Consider the following 22,335-nt stretch of genomic DNA (forward strand, 5'->3'; position numbering starts at 1 on the left):
TATGGGATCATGGCAGTGTAACCTAAGGACAGCCAGATCTGAATGATTATCCTGCTTTCTATACGTAGCTGCCACTTACATCATTTACAGGACAGTGTGTAAAGTGAGGGAATCTGCTGTGGAAGGCTACCCTCAAGGTCAGAGAGAAAAGGGGCATTGCCTCAGGTAACTCTGGGCAGCCCCATTGGACAGAGAGGGAAAAAAGGAAAGCAGCTACAAAAAGCAAGAAATCCCCAAATGTACACCATCTCTCAGGTAGCACCTTCCCTGTATCTAATCTGAGAGAGTTCCTGGCTTCCCAGCCTGTTTTCCTTTCATATACCCTGCAGGGAAGCTTATTCATGGGCTCTTCTTTGTCCACTCATTCAGCTAGGTGAAGTCCACCTGCAGAACCCTGTGCTTAACTATTACCTGCAAAAGTGAGCTCTGCCCAGGTTCAAACAGGAACCTTGAATAATGTCTAAGGAAATCCCTATAAGCTATCAATAATGATAAATCTAGACTTTCATTTTAAAATGTGAACATACAAACAAGCATCACTTGACAACTGGGGAAAACTAAAAGCATGGAAGTTACCACATTACACAAGCAGAGCAACTAATTTCACATCCCCTATCCTCCCCCTGAAAACAGACTTAATTCAGAAAACCAAAGAAAAAATTTAAAAGATAGATACATATATTTGAGAGGATAATGCATCCTTAAAACAAGAACAGCTTTCATTGTAGAAGAAGGAAGATCCTGGAAACTTTAAATGATTGAAAAAACATATTTTAAAAATTCTGAGAAGAGCTGAGTATGAGAATGAACACGGCTAAAGGACAAATTAGTGATTAGGAAGGAATTTTCCCTGAAGGGCAGGCAAAGTAATAAAAAAACTGATAATTATGTGAGTGAAGTTAAGAAGCATGGAAGACAGACTATGGAGAAACAAAATCCATCTTATAAGAATTCAAGAGAAAAGGTTATAAGAGGATAGGATAAAATAATCAAAGATATAATATATGAAAAGTTCTGTTAATCAAAGAAAGATTTTAATCTTTAGGGTGTTAAGGTTCATGAACTGTCAAAGAGACACACTGAAAAGACACATATATAAACATATCTTGGTGAAATTTCCAAAATCTAAGAACGAAAAGAAAATTCTATAATCTTTCTGGTAGGGGGGAAAAAGCCATCAGCAGAATAACAAGAATTAGATTTTTCATCTGTGATACTAAAAAACAATGACTCAGTCTCCTCAGAGCTGTGAGGGAAAAGGACCGTAAGTGAAGAATTCTAATACCTAGCTAAAGTATCATTCAAGGCAAAAGAAAGATATTTTCAGTCATGAAAGAAGTAGCATCCAAGCACCCTTTCTTAAAAAAAAAAGTTAGTCGTGGATATTTGCAAACAAAATGAAAAATGAATCAAAGAAAGGGAAAGATACTGGGTACAAGGTATAGTAAGAAGCAAAAAATTACTTCTAACACTGAGTAATGTAGCAAGTGAGCTCAACACAATTGTTAAGAAAAGACTGTGAAAAGAGATGGGGTGTGATAGAACAAAATCTTGAACTAAAATTCCCCATAATTTCAATAAAATAAGGGAAAAGGGGAGAGGAAAGATAGAAAAAATATGATTCAGATCTCCTCCTCTTTGGAAAGGATATAAAGCAAAGAGGAAAAAAGAAGGGAGAGATTACCAATGTTAATTAATTTTTATATTAAAAATATGTGTTTAAATCTGTTAAAAACAAAAGAAACAACTATTAGAATGGATATAGGATTTTCAAGTAAGAGTAAATAAAGGAGTATCAGCAGAAAAAGAGTTAGAAACAAAAATCCAACATCTGCAATCTATCAAGCAAAACTTGGGACAAGTTAACAAACAAAATAAAGAACCAAGAAAGAAAGCATGATGTAAAGAAGACGTACATATGGGCAACAGGCACATGAAAAGACTCTCAGTAACACTAATCGTCAGGGAAATGCAAATCAAAACCACAATGAGATATCACCTCACACCTGTCAGAATGGCTCTTATCAAAAAGACAAGAAATAACAAGTGTTGGTGAGGATGTGGAGAAAAGGGAACCATTGTGCACTGCTGGTGGGAATGAAAATTGGTGCAGCTACTGTGGAAAAGAATATGAAGTTTCCTCAAAAAATTAAAAATAGATCTACAGTATGATCTAGCAATTCTACTGTTAGTAGAAATTCAATCTAGTCGAAGAAAACAAAAACACTTATTTGAAAAAATATATACAACCCTATGTTCATTGCAGCACTATTTACAATAACCAAGATATGGAAATAACCTAAGTGTCCACTGATGGATGAATGGATAAAGAAGGTTTCTCTGTGTGTGTGTGTTTAATACTACTCAGCCATAAAAAAAAAAGGTAATGTTGCCATTTATGACAACATAGATGGACCTTGAGGGTATTATGCTAAGTGAAAAAAGCCTGTGAAAAACAAATACTGTATGATCTCACTTATATGTGGAACCTAAAAAGCAAAACAAACAAACAAGACAAAAACCAAAACCCAGACTCATAGATACACAGAACAGACTGGTGGTTGCCAGAGGGGAGGGAGGTAGGGGGGTTGTGAAATGGGTGAAGGGGATCAAGAAGTACAAACTTCTGGGGGACTTCCCTGGTGGCACAGTGGTTAAGAATCCGCCTGCCAATGCAGGGGACACGGGTTCGAGCCCTGGTCAGGGAAGATCCCACATGTTGCAGAGCAACTAAGTCCTTGCACTACCACTACTGAGCCTGTGCTCTAGAGCCCGTGAGCCACAACTACTGAGCCCGCGTGCCACAACTACTGAAGCCTGTGTGCCTAGAGCCTGGGCTCTGCAACAAGAGAAGCCACCGCACTGAGAAGCCTGTGCACTGCAATGAAGAGTAGCCCCCACTCGCCACAACTAGAGAAAGCCCATGTGCAGCAACGAAGACCTAACGCAGCCAAAAGTACATAAATAAATGAATAAATTCATATTAAAAAAATAAAGTACAGCATGGGGAATATAGTCAATAATATTGTATTAACTTTGTATGATGACAGATGACTGTGGTGATCATTTTGCAATGTATACAAATGTTGAATTACTATCTTGTACACCTCAAGTTAATACAAGTCAGTCTACATAAGAAACAAAACTCAGCTATATATGTTCTTTACACATAGGAATTAATAGGGTATAAAAGTTGAAAGCAAAAGAATAAAAAAAAAAAGGGTATACCATGTGAACAATAAAGAAAGGAACGCTGGTATAGCTATACAGTATCAGACAAAACAGACTTTAAGGCAAGAAGCATTCATTACCAGAAATAAAAAGAGATGTTTTAAAATTCAACAGAGAGATACAACAATCCTAAATTTGTATGGACTTAACAATACAGCCTCAAAATATAAAAAGCAAAACTTGAAAGAATTTAAAAAAGAAATAGGCAAAACTACAACTAAGGTTTTAATACATCATTTTACATACCTGACAGAACAAGCAGACAAAAAATTGTACAGATATAGAAGATATGAATGATGCAAGCAACAAACTGGATGTAATTGATATACAAAGAACAACATAACAATGGCAGAATAGACATTCTTTTCAAAGGTACATGATACTTTTTTTAAAAATTGAAATATAGTTGATGTATAATATTATGTTAGCGTCAAGTGTACTACATAGTGATTTGACAACTGCATACATTATAAAATGATCACAAAGTTATTACCACATTACTGACTATATTCTTTATGCTGTATATTACACCCCTGTGGCTTCTTTGTTTTATAACTGGGGTTTGTACCTCTTAACCTCCTTCACCTATTTCACTGCAGCCTCTATCCTCCTCCTCTCTGGAAGCTACCCATTTGCTTTCTGTATCTATGAGTGTTTTTGTTTTTTGTTTGCTTGTTTGTTTTGTTTTTAGATTCCACATGTGAGATCACACGGTATTTGTCCTTTTCTGACTTATTTCACTTAGCATAATACCCTCTAGATCCATCTATGTTGTAGCAAATGTCAAGAATTCACATAACCCTTTTACAAAAATAGAAGTGCTAGGACATAAAGCTAGTCCTCAACATTTCAAAAGATTAAGTCATTCAGAATATCAGTAGAATTTTTAAAAATCAGAGGGAATTAGGAAATACTTCAAAATGAATGATAATGACAATATAATGTGTCAAAGTTGTGGGATGTGGTTATTACAGTGCCTACAGAGAAAATGATAGCATTAAATTCAGAAGAAAGATTGAATATCAACTATACCAGGAAATTATAAAAAGAGAAACAAATACAACCCCAAAAATAAAAAGAAGGAAGCAGTACACATAAGAACAGAAATCAATGAAATAGGAAATAAACTTACAATAAAAAAAGTAACACTGGCTTCCCTGGTGGCACAGTGGTTAGGAGTCCACCTGCTAATGCAGGGGACACGGGTTCATGCCCTGGTCGGGAAGATCCCACATGCCACAAAGCAACTAAGCCCACGCGCCACAACTACTGAGCCTGTGCTCTAGAGCCCGCAAGCCACAACTACTGAGCCCGCGTGCCACAACTACTGAAGCCCGCGCGCCTAGAGCCCGTGCTCCACAACAGAAGCCACCGCAGTGAGAGGCCCGCACACTGCAACGGGGAGTGGCCCCGCTCGCCGCAGCTGGGGAGGGCCTGCGTGCAGCAATGAAGACCCAACACAGACAAAAATAAGTAAATAAATAAACTTATTTAAAAAAAAAGTAACACCAAGAGATGGATTTGAAAGACTAACAAAATTAACAAACTATTAAGAAAAAAAGAAGAGTCTGTGCAGTTCAAACCTGTGTTGTTCAAGGATCAACTATAATGCCAAACCTAAAACTTCTGCTAGAGAATAGAAAAAGAGGGAACACTATCCAATGTCTTCTATAGGGCAGCATAACTTTTCTATAAACATACGACAAGAGTAACACAATAAAATTACAAGCCAGCACAGCTCATAAACACAGACCCAAAATCCGTAACACAAAATGAGCAAATTGAATGCCTACCTCACACCTAAACAAAAAAAGCAATTCCAAACTTATTACCTAAATGTGAATGGTAAAACAATAAAGCTTCTAGAAGGAAACACAGGAGGCCATTTTTTTATTACCTTGGGGTAGGTATATACTTTTAAACAGAACATCAATACTATTACCTCAAAAGTGAAAATTTGATAAATTGGATTTCATTAAGATTAAAAAGACATTTATCAAAATGTACCATAAGGAGAGTAAACAGGCAAGTCATATATATAGTGGGAGAAAATTTTTGAAGTGCATATAATTGACAAATCAAATAGAAGGCAGATAGTCCAATTAAAAATGGACAAACTTGAATGGGCACGGCATAAAATAAGAAATATCATTTATATTTCAGGAAATATAAATTAAAATATACTCATCAATATGTCTAAAATAAAAAACAAAATATGCAAATATCTAGTGTTGATGAGGGTGTGGAACAACAGGAACACTATTACTCAGCTGGTAGGACTGTCGATTTGGACACTTTGGAAACCAACCGGCAGCAACTACTCAAGTTGAACAAACACACATTCTATGATCCAGCAATCCTACACCTAAGTATATACCACACAGAAATGTGTACGTGTGTACTAAATGGCCTGTATATATGAGTGTTCACAAAAGCATAATTAATAATAAATAGGGACTTCCCTGGTGGTGCAGTGGTTAAGACTCCATGCTCCCAACGCAGGGGGCCCAGGTTCGATCCCTGGTCAGGGAACTAGATTCCACAGGCATGCCGCAACCAAGAGTTCGCATGCCACAACTAAGGAGCCGGTGAGCTGCAACTAAGGAGCCCGTGAGCTGCAACCAAGGAGTCCGCCTGCCGCAACTAAGGAGCCCACATGTCACAACTAAGGAACCCACGTGCCACAACTAAGGAGCTGGAAAGCCACAACTAAGGAGCTGTCAAGCCTCAACTAAGACCTGGTGCAACCAAATAAATAAATATTAAATAAATAGCCCCAAACTGGAAATAACCCTATGTCCATAAATAGCAGAATGCATATGAAACTGTAAAATATTTATACAATGAGTTATTACATAATAAAGGAGGAATGGGCTACTGGAACAAATCATATGTACAAACATGGATGAATCCCACAAACACAATGTTAAGGAAAAGAAGCCAGACACAATAGAGTACATTGAAATGGTCCATTTATATAATTCAAGAACAGATGAAAATGACTCTATGGTGAAGTAATATAGTGGATACCTTAGGGAGATAACAAAGGGAGGAGGCCACACGAGGGAAACTTCTGGGGTTCTGTCTTCCTCTGGGTGGTTACAGCAATGTTTGCTTCATAAAAATTTATCAAGTTGTACACTAATGATCTGTGCACTTTTCTGTTTTAAAATTCAATAAGAAAACTTTACCCCAAATCCTTAAAATTAAAAATGTACAGGCACATCTCATATTGCAGGTTGTTTCCACAATAAAGCGAATATCGCAATAAAGGTACACAATTTGTTTGGTTTCCCAAAGTGAATATAAAAGTTATGTTTACACTACACTGTAGTCTATTAAGTGTGCAATAGCATTATGTCTAAAAGGACACATATACAAACCTTAATTTAAATGTACTTTGTTGCTAAAAAATGTCAACCAAAGTCTGAGCCTTCAGCGAGCTGTAACCTTTTGGCAATAGTGACATCAAAGATCACTGATCACAGATACCATAACAAATATAATGAAGAAAATATGTGAAATACTGCCAGAATTACCAAAAACATGACACAAAGACATGAAGAGAGCAAATGCTGTTGGAGAAATGGTGCTGATACACTTGCTTGATATCGGGTTGTCACAAACTTTCAATTTGTAAAAAAATGCAGTATCTGCAAAGCTCAATAAAGTGGACTGCAATAAAACGAGGTGTACCTGTATATACAAACTTAATAAATGAAAAGTTATACCATGTACCTGTATGGGAAGGCTCAATAATATAAAGATTTTTAACTTCTTCAAGTAATCTTTAATTCAATGTAATTCTAATTAAAATCTCCCTCTTTGTTGTTACTTGTCAGGTTGATTCTAAAATTTATCTAGAGAGTAAATGCATAAAAAAAGGAAGGCAATTTTGAAAATAATAACTGGCAGGCCCTGCCCTGAAAGATAAAAACATGTACTATAACACTGCAATAATTTAAAGTGTTAAGTTCTGGTAAACAAATGGACAAATAGATTAATGCTACTGAATAGTCCAGAAAAGGTCTGTGTAAATATGCAAACTGAATATACAGTCACCCAGGACCTGCCCCACCCTGACCCCCACAGATACCAAAATCCAAGGATGCTCAAGCCCCATATAAAATGGCCTAGTATTTGCATATAACCTATGCATACACTCCTGTATACTTTAAATCATCTCTAGGTTACTTATAATATCCAATACAATGTAAGTGCTATGTAAGTAGTTGCCTGGCAGAAAATTCAAGTTGGAACTTTCTGGGATTTTTTTTTTTTTTGATCCGAGGTTGGCTGAACCTGCAAATGTGAAACCCACAGGTACAGAAGGCCAACTGTATAATAAAGGCTCCAATTAAAATTGCTGGGGAAAACATGGACTCTTCAGTAAATGCTTTAAGAGAATAAGCTATTGAGTTGGAAAAACAAAAACAAAGCAAATAATGTAAAATAGATAGCTAGTGGGAAGCAGCCTTATAGCATAGGGAGATCAGCTCGGTGCTTTGTGTCCACCCAGAAGGGTGGGGTAGGGAGGGAGGGTGGGAGGGAGACACAAGCAGGAGGAGATATGGGGATGTATGTATACGTATAGCTGGTTCACTTCGTTATAAAACAGAAACTAACACATCATTGTAAAGCAATTATACTCCAATAAAGATGTTAAAAAATACAAAAAACAAAGCAAATTTAGATTCTTATTTCATACGACAAGCAAATAACACATTTCCAAATGGATCTATTTTCAAAAAGCTGTTTCCATAAAGAAGACAATTTTCATGATTTTGGGAATAAGGAAAGCCTTTCTCAGTCTGACACAACCTAGAGGTGTAAAAATAGATTAACAAATCAGACATAAACATTCAAAAGTTCTGCACTGAATAAATTTTAAGACAATAAATAGTCCTGGAGAAAATACCTATAACAAAGTGACAAAGTCCATATGAAAAGGTTCTCCAAATCAACTGGAAAAGACAGGCCCAGAATATGACACGCAATTATTCAAAGAAATACAAATAACAAAAAGCAATAGTAATCAGACATTATAATCAAAATAGGATGTAATTCATTTGTTAGATTGGCAAAAATACAAAAAGGTCCATATCTAAAGACTGCCCTAAGATATGGGGGAACTTGCACTAGTATAGAAAAAAATTTGCAAAAATACACATCACACTGGTTAATAATGACTTCTCTGGGATTTTTAAGTTTTACAATATTAATGTATTATTCTTGCAAATTTTAAAAATCACTAGGACTTTAGAAATGTGTATGTAGGAAAAATAAATTAAATGTTCTTTTTATTTGACCCAGGAATTCCTCTTTTAGAAATTTATCCTAAGGATTTAACCAGAGATATGTACAAAAATGTATGCTCAAGGGTGTTCTTTAAGGCAAATTTATAAAAGTGAAAAACTTGAAACAAACCCAAACCAACAAAAGAATTGTAAAATAGATTTTGGTACAACTGTGCAGTGAAAAACCATGTAACCATATAATTATCACATTTTCAAAGGCTAAATACCTTTTAAAATGTAAAAAACAGTAAAAACAATTTGACTACAATTTTTGAAGTACATTTATGCATAAAAAATTCCAAAATAAAACAGGAAAACATTAAAAGTTGTTATTTATGTGTAGTAAGATTCCTGTGATTTTTATTTCCTATTATTAGTTTTTGCCAAATTATTCACAATGAATATTTATTTATTGCCTTAACGTTTTTAAAACATTATAAATTTTAATAAAGAAAATGCTTTTTGAAAAAACAATAGTTCTGGGACTTCCCTGGTGGCACTGTGGTTAAGAATCCACCTGCCAATGTAGGGGACACGGGTTTGATCTCTGGTCTGGGAAGATCCCACATGCTGTGGAGCAACTAAGCCTGTGTGCCACAACTACTGAGCCCGCGTGCCACAACTACTGAGCCCGCGTGCCACAACTACTGAAGCCCGCGTGCCTAAAGCCTGTGCTCTGCAACAAGAGAAGCCACCACAATGAGAAGCCCGCGCACCTCAATGAAGAGTAGCCCCCACTCGCCACAACTTGAGAAAGTCCACGCACAGCAACAAAGACCCAATGCAGCCAAAAATAAACAAATAAAATAAATTAAAAATCCTTATTAAAAAAAAAGGGAGCATTATTCAATACAAAAGACTGGAGAAAGTAAATCAAATTCAAAAATAGTAGAGTGAATCAATAAAAATAAAACAAATTAATGAACTGGAAAAGATATAAATTGGGATAGATAAAAAATGAAAATATGTAATCTTTGAAAAGACCTATAAATTTGACAAACTTCTAGCAAATATGACAGAAAGAAAGAGAGAAAGAAGAGGAAAGGAATCCCACGCTCCTAGAGCCCGTGCTCCACAAGAGAAGCCACCGCAATGACAAGCCCGCGCACCGCAAGGAAGAGTAGCTCCCCACTCGCTGCAACTAGAGAAAGCCCGTGCACAGCAATGAAGACCCAACACAGCCAAAAATAAATAAATAAATAAATTTATAAAAAAAAGAAAAATAGCTCAGTCTGAAAATGTCTGCTACCAAATTCAATGTTTTTTTTTTAACACATCTTTTCGATGATATATCGCCAACGTTAAGTATTTAATACATATTAGTCATTTTTAGTCACTTAAAGTTTTCTTGGAAAAGATTATCGTTAATAAATAAAAAATAAATAAAACTTTTAAAAAAAGAAAACATTTTCTGACTTGTAGGGTGAATATTCCTCAACTTGAATTCTAATATTTTTCCCCAACTGGAAAAATAAAATTTGTTACATTTTAAATGTATAATTTGTAAACACATTTGAAGATGAGGTCCTTGTTTCTAAAGTACTAAAAATACAAACTAAGCTATAACCATTTATAAAGTAGTTTTAATACAATTTAAAGTATTATAATACAAAAATACAGTAATTATTTCTATTTGGAATATTCAGCTTTCTATGGATAAATACTTTGGGAGACTATTCACAAACATGAAAGAAATTTATTTGCATTTCTGCAAAATAATTGTGAGAGAGAACGTTATATTTTCTGGGGTTTTAATTTACTTTTCTTTATTAAATAACTTTAATGACACAACAAGGATGTCTGAAGTTAATAATTATAATCATTTTGAACAACCATTCTTATTCTGCTCAAAGAGCACTGTCAAATGTGTTAAATGCAACAAATATCACATGGAGAATTTATCTGACCGAAAAGATTTTCCTAAAAATGAGGAAGTCTGGAACCTGACATCTACTTAGCTTGGTATGACTTTACACAAATGGCTAACAGAGCTCCACAGATGGACAGAAAGACAGAGTTTGCAGTGGAGTCTTCTGCTCCACTAACAGGATTTTTAGGCCTGGGGCTCCAGGAAGCATATGATTAATTAGCTATAAATGCCTTCCGAAAGTGTCTTCCCTACCTATATGCTGTGTCTGAGCACTCACATGTAGAAATGCTTCTCATTCCATGATTTCCCCCTCCTCCGTGGTTAGGAGAAAACACCTGACATGGGATGCTTTACTCAGTATGCACTGACTATATCCTGAGGCTAATGCACTGTGACCAGGACAATTTTTTTTAAAACATGGTTTAACTTGTCTTTTAAACTGTTTGTTGCAGCTACAAAAATCAGCCAGCTTTGCAGTACCATTTATTGAATGAATGAAGACTGGTCATACCCAAATACAGACAAAATACTGTGATTAAAGCATGCTCTCATTATAGAGACATCACTGATACTCATTAGCTGATTTTATTGGATTGTTTTTCTTGTAAGTTTTAGGCTGTACCAACAAATACTGGAAACAATAGAAAAATCACACTACATTAGAGGCAAACATTATCATACAACAGAATAAGCCACTGGGACATAAAACTAGAATTTTATTTAGAGCACAGGTACACAGACAAATATGAAGCAAAAACAGTGAGCTGATAAAGATGAAAACATCTTGGTGTAAAAGATCAGTGAGCAGCAAAATAAAAACGAAACCTATAGTATATTCTTAATAACAAAAAAGTTCTATCGTATTATTACAAATATCAACTGGCAGAAGATTAATTAACCAAGAGTATCACAGTCACACATTTTAAATATTAACAGAAATTTCCCTCCATTTCAATACACCTTTCTCTTCTTTCTTTCACACATTATAATTGTAGCAGCTTAAAAAGAGAATTTTAAAAGTGAGCAAGCACACATATGCTTTTTTCATGTAAATCAGTTAAAAGCTACGTGGCCAGAAAATATATCAAATTGACTATCAAAAAGGGGGAAAGTAAATCCATCTTCAAAGAACAGTATCATATTTTTTCATAAAATTTTTCTAAGTATCGATTGTGGTGGTTATATTTCTAAACAGATGCCTAGTGTTAAATTATACTGACCAAATTGGTAAATCGACCTTTTTATTCCCAATTAACTTCCAAGTGGTAGAATAAAAGGAATTTTAAAATCATTATTATAAGAAAGATGGAAGGGAAGAACTTATTTAAGTTGTATACAGCATTCATTCTATGAAATCACCAAAGTTCCTTAACAGATCAATGAGTCTCTAAATGTGATTGTGTTGAATCCAAAATGCTTCTAGTCATTATCTACCAGTTTTCAGGCCTATGGGGTTACAAGTTATGTTTTCGGATTACAACGAAAATGTACAAACTATGAGGCTAATCTGGCAAATCTATGTCTAATTTCAGCAGTGAAAAAAAGGTTAAAGTCATGGTGGAAACAAACTCTAGAAACTAGAAACCTAATAAATATATATGTATTATTTGATTAAAAAATTGCCCTAGGCATAAAGGCCTCAGGACATACAAAAAGTACAAAAGACCCAAACAGGGTAAATAAACCCAAGAGCAGGATTCAAATAAATGTGTCCATTACTATCTAATAGAAACTGTTAATCATCATATCAGGACATATCACGCCATAATCTTTGGTGTTCAAAATATAAAAAGAATTGTAAGTACAAAGATCTTGCCTGAAAACTTCCAATGCAGGAACAAAGAAATATTTTAGTGTCACTCTGGAAGCCACTGGACAAGGGCGGAACTTCTTTAGAACATACATAATTGTATTTCCTTTTATTGCTTTGTCACCTCCATTGAGGGGCAAATGTTTAAAGCATATTCTGGAGAAAATGCTCACAGTTAAAATATGCCTTTCTTTTCCTGTAAGCAAAGATGTGGCAGGGGCCTTGAATTCATTTTAATATTCTTAGAATTAAATCAGCAATTTCAGAAGCAATGTTTCCAAATACAGCATTGGCTGCCACCATATATCTGACAGTCACACAGAAAGCCTCTATGTAACTAAGGAGACTGTCCCTTTATTAAAAGAATCTTATAATTATAAACTCACTGAACAGTCAGAATGAAACCCTGCATTACGTGAGTTTTGGAATGCTGGAAGGAAGAGCCTGCTTTTCTTAACATTTTATGATATTTCCCTTCCATTCTGAGTATACATGTATAAATAAAGTATAATGATATTTTCCCCATTTAACAAAGTATAGTAGAATTAATCCATTGAAATAATGTTCTCTCTAATGTCAGAGTTTGCTTGGAATTGCTGAGGCAAGCTGGAAACACCAGGAAGCAAACTAAAGACAGGTAGGCATGAAAAAATTCTGATGGTCATAAGGCAACCAAATATGTTAAGTAAGTCTACGCAAATGCTGAATATAAAAGTTAATATTTGGGAACTCTGAGGTTTCCATGGTCTCATAAATAAAATGGAAATACTAAATATTCTTATTAAATGCGATTTAAACAATACGCCATGATAACCAACAAAGATAATGTATGTGCCTCATAGTCTTCTGTTATTACATTGTTCAACCTAAAATATCTGGATCAAGGGAAATTATGCTGCTACATTGTCATTCTATTGAATTTCTCAAGTATCAGGGGAAAAAAAAGATTTAAGGGGGGAATATTAGGAAAGTTCAGAATTCTTGCTTTCTCTTTTTGCATATGTTTCCCTTTCAAAGAGTTGGGGAAAGTGCAGAAGGAAAGCTGACCTGGAATCATACATATGAAGCAAGATTTTGAAGTTGGCATCACTTGACAACTATAACATTTCCTTCTGTAGAGGCCACTAAGTGCTGGTTCAAAATATTAAACAGCTAAGTACATACTTTCACAAGTCACACAAATGTTGACCGGCACAGCCTCTTAGCACAGTTTTTCAGTTTAACTACAATAAGTGATAGCAGCAATGGTTAACAATTCCACATAAATACCACAAACACACATATGAAAGAGCACCTAAAACATGCAAAATCTCAACAGCGACATCACTGAATATACACAATGCATAGAAATTGTAATGGTTTTTGGCAAGATGGTGTTTTTTTTTTGTAACAAATACTTTATAAAACAAGTTCTTTTGTTATAAACGCTATTTAAAAAGTTGTAATATAATGAACTGTAGATATAAAAGTTCACTTAATCTGAGTGGATTAATACTAAGATGAACCTGCTACTTTATCCAGTATAAATAATCAATTATAAATTAATTTCTAGTGGAAGTATGTTAAGGTATTTGATTTATAAAATTTAAGAATTACAGAAAGTAAACAGGCATAAAAATCACTTAAATACAGTATGCACAATTACTGTTAGGATTCTATATTGCTGATTCTTCCTAATTCTACTTACCACAAATAAATAAACTATGCCAAAGCATTTTCAAAGCTCTTTGAAATGAGTGTATGATGGTAAAAATTTCTAATTCCAGTGTAATACAAAGAACATTAGAAGTCTAGTGAAATTCAACACTGAATTCAAGACATATAATTCCACTGTACCTTTTTAACATCCTAGAATTTCATCTTTTTTCTTCAACTATGATCTGGTAAACATAATTTATAAAATAAAAATTTGTTAGATTTAAAAAATACTTGTTTGAATTGCTTTTTAGAAGAGTAAGCTGGGTAATATAAGAATTTACAAATAGTTTGTATTTCTATGTCTTCCTGCTGTAGGTTTCTTTCTTTAGTTCTCATTTTCTTTCCCCTTCCTATCTCTAAGTAAATTCACTTCAGAAACATCCTAATTACATTGACAGAAATTTAATCCTTTTGATTGAAAATGTTCCAAACCTTCAAGATGATTTTTTATACTTTCCATAGACTAAAAAAGGGTATAGTACACTGTATTCAAAACCAATAATATAGATGCTATGTAGCTGGGTATTCAAAAGAATACCACTTTAAATAAAAAGTTACTTTTCAGTTCATAATCTATAACTGGAATTCATATACTTGAAAACTGTAGTTTGTTTCCCCTCCAGAAATGAAAACAATATAAATGGAGAAGGCTGAGACCTGTTCCTTAAAATAAAAGGTGATTACAGTTAGAGATTATCCCATCAAATCTCAAAAAGAAGTTGCTAAAAATTAAGGTGTAACATTACACAATGAAAAAAAGTTCACGTGCAAAATAGCCTATTTGGAAACTGGCAGCTTGAATCTAGTCCTTAATAGAAACTTGTTTGAGAGCTTAAAACACTATTAAAATTTTCAAAACAAGGATACCCCTTCTTACTCAGTGGGAAGGTAGGGTTGTTTTTCCTCCCTAAACCCTACCTATGGACTGGAAGTCAAGGTGCCTGGATCCTAGTTCTGGCTCTGATTCTAACAAAGTGTGTGCACCTGGGCATCCATCTAATCTCTCTGGGACTGATTCTCTCTTCTATAAAAGAAAAGGGATGGATTAGATTAGATGTTTTGAATCTTATTTTCCAGCCTGGCACACATGAAGGATGTGATAGAGGTAGTAGGTCATTCAGTCTAGTGAGTCTCAAAGTAGGAAGGTAGGGGTATAGGGAACATGAGAATTCCCGGGGGATCTGTGTTTCAGGATGTGTTCCCTTTGCGATCTCCATCCATCTCTGCCCTCCTTGCCTCCTCCCCCCAAGAAGACATGGTGACTCCTATTCTTCACAGCACTGAAAAAATCACTGGGCTAGATGATCTCTTAGGTCTTTTCCAGGTCCAGCCTCTATGATTATAATTCACTCAACAAAGATGATGGTTACTTTAATACTCTGACCTATTTTTTTTTTTTGCGGTACGCGGGCCTCTCACTGTTGTGGCCTCTCCCGTTGCGGAGCACAGGCTCCGGACGCGCAGACTCAGCTGCCATGGCTCACAGGCCTAGCCGCTCCATGGCATGTGGGATCTTCCCGGACCGGGGCACGAACCCGTGTCCCCTAAATCGGCAGGCAGACTCTCAACCACTGTGCCACCAGGGAAACCCTAATTAATATTCTGATCAAATTAGTACTCTGACCTAATTAAAACTGAGTCTAATTCAACAAAGGCATGGTTTACATAAAAACTCAATTTAAATGTATTAAAATGCTTTCTTTTAAAAAAATAATGCAATCTTCAGTACCAAATTAGGTCTTTTCTTCAGCTTTGGCAGGCCCAATTAGTCAATTTATAAACAGGATGGAGTATGAGAAATTTTGTTTATCTTTCTTTTCTCTGCTTAAAAAAGTAAAATCAGAGTTGTTGGCAGTTTACCAATATCATCCTCTCTTTTCTGTTTTTATATCAGTAGAAATACACCAACCACCACAGGATGATATATGCAGTACATTTCTTTACCCCAGTTATGTTCTATGGCAAGGATCTCTTAAAATCACTCTATCTTCATCACTTTGCCTTATGAAAACCTATGTATTCATATCATCTCGGCCGGATCCAATGGGGAGGAGAAGCAATTATTCGAATACCATGCATTAAGGGAAAAACAACAAAAAAACAATTGAGGATGCCCTTGCCAATGATGTATTTCTTAATAAGTAACTATCTACATCATATCATATGGTAGATTTGTGGAGATATATCTTGTATAAAGGAGTTCTGTTTGAGAAAAATCTTTTAAACTGATTGATACAGAACTTAATTCCTTAGATTTATAACTAGTTTTTCAAGAAGGAACCTTTTAAAAAATACCTTAATGTAATAAATTATCATACACTCCCCTTGATTTTTTCCCCTAGGCTTAGCAATTTATTTCCTTTATTACATGGTAGAGACTATTTATTTATAGATGTTAAGTATTAAAGCTTTGTTTTGGCTAGAGGAATAAAGATCAAAGTGCTCTTTTCCTGTAGATAAAGAAAACCAAACAGAAGAAGGCTGATTGAAATCAGAACTGTTTGTCTTTTAATATCTAAAACTGTAGAGATAGTCAAACTAGAAAAAATCTGAATGGCTTTAGTTGATCTCTAATACTGAGAATCATAAAGATACTATTTCCCCCCAAAAGCTTTCTGTTAAAAACAATCTTGACTGATTAAAAAACAAAATAATAACAAAATCCTCTATTAAATAATTTGCTGCCACCAATTTGCAGAGAAGACCAAACTCCCTGGCAGATCGGCAATCAATATTCATACCTGGTGGATGACTATATCAGCTTCTAGGCTTAAGAGAGGTATTTAGCTGCCCAGAACCTCCCTCTTCTCTGTCTGAATTATAAGGAACTCTTTTGAAATAGGATTTTTGGTTTATATGGGGTAAAAACAAAGGACAATCATTTGTTAAAAAAAATATAATTAGGGACTTCCCTGCTGGTCCAGTGCTTAAGTGGTTAAGATTTCATGCTTCCAATGCAGGGAGTGCAGGTTCGATCTCTGGCTGGGTAACTAAGATCCCACATGCCGTGCAGCACAGCCAAAAAAAAAAAAAAAAAACAAACCATATATATATATATATATATAATTATTTGTCCATATACACATTCACCTCCATGACAAAATTAAGAGTTCTTTAAAGAATGACACAAACTTCTGCTCTCTACTCATGGCGAAGGGGAAACAAACTTTGCTGAATGTTCCATCTCAAAATAACCACAGTTAGGGGGCCTATATAATTTTATGCTGACAAACGTGCCAGGGGATGGCACTGCTCTCAGTCAATTCAGAGTTGAAAGAATATTGATGATTTTATTATACAAGGGATTCCACTTACAATTTATCACTTCAGAGAATCTAAAGAAGCACAGTAAATCACTTTGTGAACAGGCAGCCACAGCAGAAAAGGTTAGTGCGTAATGGTAGCTGGATATAGTTTCAGATCCTGATACCCTTATGTATTAAGTAATGTAGGCAACCTATCTGACTTCTCTGGATTTCCTCATTTATAAAAGAAATAATGATACTTACCCTCACAGGACTATTGTAAGAATTAAGTGAAACAACTTACAAAAGCACTCAGTACCATGGTACGTTGTAAGTACTTAATAAGTGACACTCATTGATGACAGTCTGCACATTCTTATGCATTGTGCATCTATGTGAACACAATGGATGGTGTAGAAATGGCTTTACCTTATTACTGACTTTAAAACAGGCTCTAAAAGATCCTCCACAAAATACTCAAAGCAGTATTACGTATTCTACAGCAAACCAACATATTCAATGGCTAAATAATGGACAAACTGTGTGAGTAAAAATTTGAGAAACTATGCAAAATAGTATTGGCAGATAGTTTTTTGCTGGGCTCTCAAAAATGAAACCAAACTTCTATTACAGTATCTTTTATAAATGTTTTGAAAGCAGGAACTATTTTGTATATCTTTGTACCCCTCTTAGTGTCTAGACACTAGGTGTTCAAATATTTGTTGATAGAACTATAAATTTTCATCTCAGTGAAGTCATCTGATTTCATGGCATCTAGAACCTAAGCCATATGACTTAATTCGATGAAAGTATCAGCTAACCATGACCTAGTTGAAAAACCAGAGACCTGATCTATACTAGAAAACTTTCAGACTATTCTTTTGTAGATCAGGAAGTGATTTAACATGGGGAAAATTTAACACAGGGAAAACTAACTATAATAAAAATATTTTAAGTACCTGATATATTATAAATCATATTCAGACCACCCCTACTAACTATGATAACAGATGGACTCTTAAGAATAAGCTCTGTTGGATAAACAACCTGACTCTCTCTAACCTTTTCAAGTATTATGTTTTTTTTTTTTTAAACTGCTACCATCTATGATTTTCAATAGCCAGGCACTCCCATGAATATAGAAGAAAAACAATTATGCAGCTTATGTCATCCAAATGCTGACAGATGGGTTTGGCATTTTTGTTGTAGACAGTGCAAAACTTCCAGAGTCATGTGAGGGGCACTGTGGAATTTCTTACATGACATTACATTGACCTTAAAGCGTAACCTGCAAATACAGTTTTATTGTTTTTGTATGAACCACAGGATTGCCTGGAAAGGCAGCATGTTCAGTTATAGTGAACACCTGCCGGACTGTTGAATTTTTGCTAAAGCACATACACGATTTTGGCATCAACCACTGCCGCAGTATGGATGTAATTTTTTAAAAAGTTAAAATAGCAAATAATACATATGGTATCTGGCAGTAGTATATCCTCAGTATTGTTTGTACAAAAACACAAAATTTAGAGGTAGTTGCCACTAATTTTTCATAATTTAATTATCCCCAAGAGTTACAATAATTCAGCTAAAATTCTACCAAGCCATTCTTCGTAAAACAGTTTTCTAAATTTAAATGTCACAACGTTCCTATTTGGTTTGAGTTATCAAAGCAAAATATAAATAAATAAAAAATAATTCACATTCTCAATCTGCGTTCTTCTAAATGAAACTGCTATAGGATTAAATAAGAGAGAGATTTTCAGTTTAGTACCTCAATATACACAAACAGGAATTCAAAATTTCCCAGTTCTGCTTTCTCAGTGCATACTGACTAACCTTCTTCCCCATGACAAACTTACTTTGCTGTCAAAAACAAGAGTTTTTATGCAGAAACAAAATGCACAATCACATTTTAAATGTTTTACAGAAATCTTTTTTTTAAAATGAGAGGTAACCTATGTTAAAAAAAAAAAAACTTATTTTTAAAACAGAGTTCTTTCACAGTAGGCTGTCATGTGCACTTCTGAGCCCATTACAGGGTAAGAAGAGGAAGGTTTTGTTAAGATAATTGGAAGAATGAGGCTCTGTGGTTCAAAATGACCAGAAGAGGGGGGACGAGGGGACACTGTGTGCCTTCATGAAAGATCACTCAGCCTTCCTTTTAATCAGACAGACTTGAGAGATGGGAAGGCACCATGTCCTCATCTCCAGCTCAAATCACTGGAAACTAATTACGGGTTGGAACTCAGAAAGGTAAATAGAAAAAACTCTGGAGTCAGATGACAGTACCATCTCCTTAGCTATAACCTGCTACATCTTGATCTCAACATAAAATGGAGATAATTAATCTTCTTTTCAAAGTTGTTGAAAGGATTAAAGACCATGTATACAGAAATAAATACGTATGTATTGAAATGTCTGAAGAAATATTTACTAAAATATTAACAGTGGTTATTTTTGGCTGGCAGATTTATGAGTACATATTTTGTTTTCTTTATGCTCATCTGGATTTTCTAATTTTCATAAATTAGTATTACTTATATAAGTGGTGCATGTAAGTCACTTAGCACACACGGTGCTGGTACACAGACTGGCTCAAAAATGGTGGCTACCATCATTATTAATACAAAAAGATAAAAGCAAAGTATCCTGCTCTTTCTTCTTGTTTCTGGATGCCTCTTTTTGGAAGGAAAGTCATGAAATGAAGTAGATTGCATAACACAAAGGCCACGGCAGACTTCCCACTCCTGAGCCAAAGGAAAGGTCACAGCTTATTAGAGTAATGGGTCTTTATGTGTTTATGACTTAGTGTTGGGAAGAGCTGCCTAGCCATGGGAAAGCTCAGCTAACATGATGATTTAGCAAAGCAAATCAAAATGAAATTTGTCCTGGTCTGGTACAATAAATTAAAACATAAAATACCACCTAGCTTCCTAGCTAATGTGAATTACGAGGATGCTCTGAAGAACAAATACTTCCCAAATGAACGCCCAGATCCAACAAAGTGATTAAGATTTGGATTTTTTTTTAATGTGTTAATGATTATACAAGATAGGAACCTAGCTCATCTAAATTATTTTATTATTGAAGTATCTCAACTAATAATTCACCATAGGCTTGAAAATAAAGACCTTAGAAAAACCACCACAGAGAGTTGTTTAACCAAAATTATAATTATTATAATTGCAGGATTATCACACATAAATGCATTTGTATTTACTGTAGAAGAAACTGCACATTTTCAAGGTTTGAATTCAGCTAAATTTGGTAACAAAATGTTGTTACCTAAAATGAGTGTCAATATTCCTTTGATCTCAACTACAGAGTCAAGTAATCCCCTAGGGAAAACAGACTGAAGTTCAATGCTTATAAATAAATAATTCAGGGGATTTGAGCTTTGAAGAGTATGAGGTTTTTGTTGTCTTGACTAGTGCTTCTAGATTTTTAGTAAGACTTTTCCATTCTCTACTTTCTCTTTATGTTTGATATACAATCTAATGCTTGGGAACATTTTCAAAGCTTTGGTAGTTTTAAATTTCTTGTAAATCTGATAATCAAACTTCATTTACATTGATTTCTTAGAAAAAAAAAAAAAAATTCTCTCCAGGTTCAAGCACAACAGTAAAAATGAGCTAGTAACAGTCTTTTTTGCCATAATATTGGACTTCGCATATTATTTTAAAATTATATAGCTTCCAAAAAGAATGGCACCTTTATTCCCTCCTTCTACCCTCCTCTGCCCCCAAAAGAAGTTAGCTAAACATCTAGATTTTCATAAATTGCAAAAAATGAGGCACAGAGACTAAAATCTAATTATGCTTAAAAAAAAAAAGACTGTAAATAATTTTTCTAGCTTATACCAACATTTTCTTATTCTGGATCTGACAGTTTTGTGTAAGCAGTAAAGTTAATGTTGTCTCCTCCTGATTAATGCAGAATTTTAAAAATTAAAAAAATAATGCCATTTATTAAGTAGACTAAAAATGAGAGGTGGGGTGGGAAGGAAAAGCAGGAGTTGAGGACACAAGTGTCTAGGCTGACTTTCAGTTTCCTTTTTGATAATTTTTTTAAAAAATGGAATTCTTTCTCTACTTTGTGTTGCCTGAGAACCACTACGGTTTTGTAAAGTCTATAACAGTAATTATATTTAATCACCACGAGTACATTTGTTTTAAGCCTATGAATACTACGTTAGTAATACTAAACTATCTCCATTGGCTTATTTGTAAAAAGAAAAATATATTATATATTTATATTCTTATAAAGTTAACACTGAGGGCCGAGGAAAGGGAACGAGAAGCAGTGTTTAATCACAGTTTCTCTGGACTCAATAACCAGACTGGGGTCTTGCTCAAGCCACCTGGTCAAGCAGTGTCTGAGGAAGAGTCATAGGAGGCAGAGACGATGAAATTGCCGCTGTTGGAGTGCCCGGCCACTGACTGGGCGGCCTGCTGGCTCAGATTGTTACAGATAAGCACCAGCTGGTTGCTCTGGGCCTCGGACAAGGTGCTGCAACTCTGATACACGCTGAAGTTGGTTTTCCTGCCAGGGATGTTCCCCTTCTCACACATGGTCTTCACCATCTTGGCCAGCTTGTTCTTGCCGAGGGCCTGGCAGTTGTACCAATGCAGAGCCGCCAAGTTCACGACCGGCTTAATGGACAGGTAGAAAGGGGCATCCTCATAGCGCATAGCAGGAGGACGCCGTTGGGCATACTCCTTATAGTCTTGTATGGGGCAGGTCTGTGGAGCATGCTGGGTGGCATACACACGGGAGTCTGTCCCCCCTCTCTTGGTTTTGGCATTTAGGTCACCAGTGTCTTGACCCATCCACTCCAAGTACTCCAGCCCCGTTTCTGTTACCCGGAGCCGAATATCACCCCACTTTAAGGTAGACCCGTGGAAGCCCGTACAGTGCCCAAAAGCTTTTGTGTTGTTGAGCCAGACGAGGTTGAGCAGACCCTCAGGGTTATAGCGGCTTAGCAGTCCCCTTTTCCGCAGAATGAGCTCATCAGCAAAGGTGAGCTTCATGGACTTGTGTGGCTTATTTCCTTTTCCTTTGCAGCGGAGTTCAATTTGCTTCTGTTTCAGGGCCTCTTGGGAGCGCTTGAATTCCTTATCCCTGGTGATACTGTAGCCATACCTGTGTTCTTTTAGGTACCGTTCAAGTCCACACTGGTAA

At 35.4% G+C, this 22,335-nt stretch overlaps 1 protein-coding gene across 2 annotated transcripts in view; it reads right to left on the bottom strand.

Annotated features, from left to right (window-relative positions):
- The window catches only part of KIAA1958, a gene marked incomplete at both ends in the record, with an annotated part of 80,263 nt that overhangs the window by 20,302 nt on the left and 37,626 nt on the right, over positions 1–22,335 (bottom strand). The gene's annotated exons all lie outside the window — the stretch shown is intronic.

The sequence above is a fragment of the Grampus griseus genome (assembly GCF_964374135.1).
Source record: "Grampus griseus genome assembly, chromosome: 6".
Lineage (NCBI taxonomy): Eukaryota > Metazoa > Chordata > Mammalia > Artiodactyla > Delphinidae > Grampus > Grampus griseus.